The following is a 3,150-nucleotide window of genomic DNA, read 5'->3' as shown; positions in this document are numbered from 1 at the left end:
TACCAAATAGCTTGGTATTCAGCTTCATGATTGCTCCTAAATACTGGGCAACTTACCTTCAGCAATGTCTTCATATTCTTCAGAAGATGAATAGTCATTACAGCTCATGAATGGTAAAAGGAAGTTCAATGGAATCTCTATGGTCTCTGTATGAGCCTCAGATTCCTTTGGTTCCTCATTGGGGTATTCCTTAATGGCCAGTGGACATTTCCTGAGGTCTTCCTCACTGGGAATCACTGCCTTTTCACTCTCTCCAGGTTCGGCCGCACTAAGTAAGGTTATGGCCTTGCTCTCTCTTGGGATTCTCTTCTGTATTGCTTGGGAGAGTGCTAGGAGGAGTTTCAATAACCCTTTTACTCAGCTGACCCACTTGTGCCTCCAAGTTTCTGAAGGAGGACCTTGTTTCATTCATGAAACTGAGAGTGGCCTAGATAGATCAGAGACTATGTTTGCTAAGCTAGATAAGTTATGCTCAGAATTCTCTGTCTGTTGCTGAGAGGATGATGGAAAAGGCTTGCCATTGCTAAACCTGTTTCTTCCACCATTATTACTGTTAAAGCCTTGTTGAGGCTTTTGTTGATTCTTCCATGAGAAATTTGGATGATTTCTCCATGAGGGATTATAGGTGTTTCCATAGGCTTCACCCATGTAATTCACCACTACCATTGTAGGGTTCTCAGGATCATAAGCTTCTTCAGAAGATGCTTCTTTAGTACTGTTGGGTGCATTTTGCAATCCATTCAGACTCTGACAAATCATATTGACTTACTGAGTCAACATTTTGTTTTGAGCCAATATGGCATTCAGAGCATCAATTTCAAGAACTCCCTTCCTCTGAGGCGTCCCATTACTCACATGATTCCTTTCAAAGGTGTACATGAACTGGTTATTTGTAACCATTTCAATGAGTTCCTGAGCTTCTATAGGCATTTTCTTCAGGTGAATAGATCCACCTACAGAATGGTCCAATGACATCTTAGTCAATTCAGACAAACCATCATAGAATATATCTAGGATGGTCTGATCTGCGAGCATGTCAGAAGGACACCTTTTGCTCAGTTGCTTGTATCTTTCCCAAGCTTCATAGAGGGATTCACCTTCTTTTTGCCTGAAGGTTTGAACATCCACTCTAAGCTTGCTCAGCTTTTGAGGAGGAAAGAATTTGACTAAGAAAGTCGTGACCAGCTTATCCCAAGAGTTCAGGCTATCTCTAGGTTGAGACTCCAATGATGAGCGGATAATTTATACGCTTTTTGGCACTATTTTTAGTATGTTTTTAGTATGTTTTGGTTAGTTTTTAGTATGTTTTTATTAGTTTTTATTTAAAATTCACTTTTATAGGCTTTACTATGAGTTTGTGTGTTTTTCTGTGATTTCAGGTAATTTCTGGCTGAAATTGAGGGACCTGAGCAAAAATCTGATTCAGAGGCTGAAAAAGGACTGCAGATGTTGTTGGATTCTGACCTCCCTGTACTCGAAGTGGATTTTCTGGAGCTATAGAAGCCCAATGTGCGCGCTCTAAATTGCGTTGGAAAGTAGATCCTGGGCTTTCCAGCAATGTATAATAGTCCATACTTTGCCCGAGATTTGATGGCCCAGACCGGCGTTGCAAATCAGCTTCAGAATTCCTGGCGTTTAACGCCGGAACTGGCACAAAAATTGGAGTTAAACGCCCAAACTGGCACAAAAGCTGGCGTTTAACTCCAGGAAAAGTCTCTACACATGAAAGCTTCAATGCTCAGCCCAAGCACACACCGAGTGGACCCTGGAAGTGGATTTTTACATCATTTATTCATTTCTGTATACCCTAGGTTACTAGTTCACTATTAATAGGACCTTTTGACATTGTATCTTTACCTCATGACACATTACACGTTTCTTATTGTATCTTCTACGACATGAGTCTCTAAATCCCATGGTTGGGGGTGAGGAGCTCTGCTGTGTCTTGATGGATTAATGCAATTACTACTATTTTTCATTCAATCACGCTTGCTTCTATTCTAAGATATCACTTGTTCTTCAACTTGATGAATGTGATGATCCGTGACACTCATCATCATTCTCACCTATGAATGTGTGCCTGACAACCACCTCTGTTCTACCTTAGCCTAAGTGAATATCTCTTGGATTCCTTAATCAGAATCTTCGTGGTATAAGCTAGAATTGATGGCGGCATTCAAGAGAATCCAGAAGGTCTAAACCTTGTCTGTGGTATTCTGAGTAGGATTCAAGGATTGAATGACTGTGATAAGCTTCAAACTCCTGAGGGCTGGGTGTTAGTGACAGACGCAAAAGAATCACTGGATTCTATTCCAACCTGATTGAGAACCGACAGATGATTAGCCGTGCTGTGACAGAGCGCGTTGAACATTTTCACTAAGAGGATGGGAGGTAGCCATTGACAACAGTGAAACCCTACATACAGCTTGCCCTGGAAGGAGCCTTGCGTGCGTGAAGAAGAAGACAGTAGGAAAGTAGAGGTTCAGAAGATAGAGCATCTCCAAAACCTCAACCTGTTCTCTATTACTGCAAAACAAGTATTTATTTCATGTTCTTTTACTTTTCACAATTAGACCTGAGAATTATTGATATCCTGACTAAGAGTTACAAGATAACCATAGCTTGCTTCAAGCCAACAATCTCCGTGGGATTGATGAGCGGATAATTTATACGCTTTTTGGCATTGTTTTTAGATACTTTTTAGTAAGTTTGAGCTACTTTTAGGGATGTTTTCATTAGTTTTTATGTTAAATTAACATTTCTGGACTTTACTATGAGTTTGTGTGTTTTTCTGTGATTTCAGGTAAATTCTGGCTGAAATTGAGGGACTTGAGCAAAACTCTGAAAAAGGCTGACAAAAGGACTGCTGATGCTGTTGGAATCTGACCTCCCTGCACTCGAAATGGATTTTCTGGAGCTACAGAACTCCAATTGGCGCGCTCTCAACGGAGTTGGAAAGAAGACATCCAGGGCTTTCCAGCAATATATAATAGTTCTTACTTTATTCGGAAATTGATGACGTAACTTGGCGTTGAACGCCAAGTACATGCTGCTGTCTGGAGTTAAACGCCAGAAAAACGTCATGATCCGGAGTTGAACCCCCAAAACCCGTCATAACTCGGAGTTCAACTCCAAGAAAAGCCTCAGCTC

Source organism: Arachis duranensis, chromosome 3, assembly GCF_000817695.3.
Source record: "Arachis duranensis cultivar V14167 chromosome 3, aradu.V14167.gnm2.J7QH, whole genome shotgun sequence".
Classification (NCBI taxonomy): domain Eukaryota; kingdom Viridiplantae; phylum Streptophyta; class Magnoliopsida; order Fabales; family Fabaceae; genus Arachis; species Arachis duranensis.
This window is presented reverse-complemented; position numbering follows the sequence as displayed.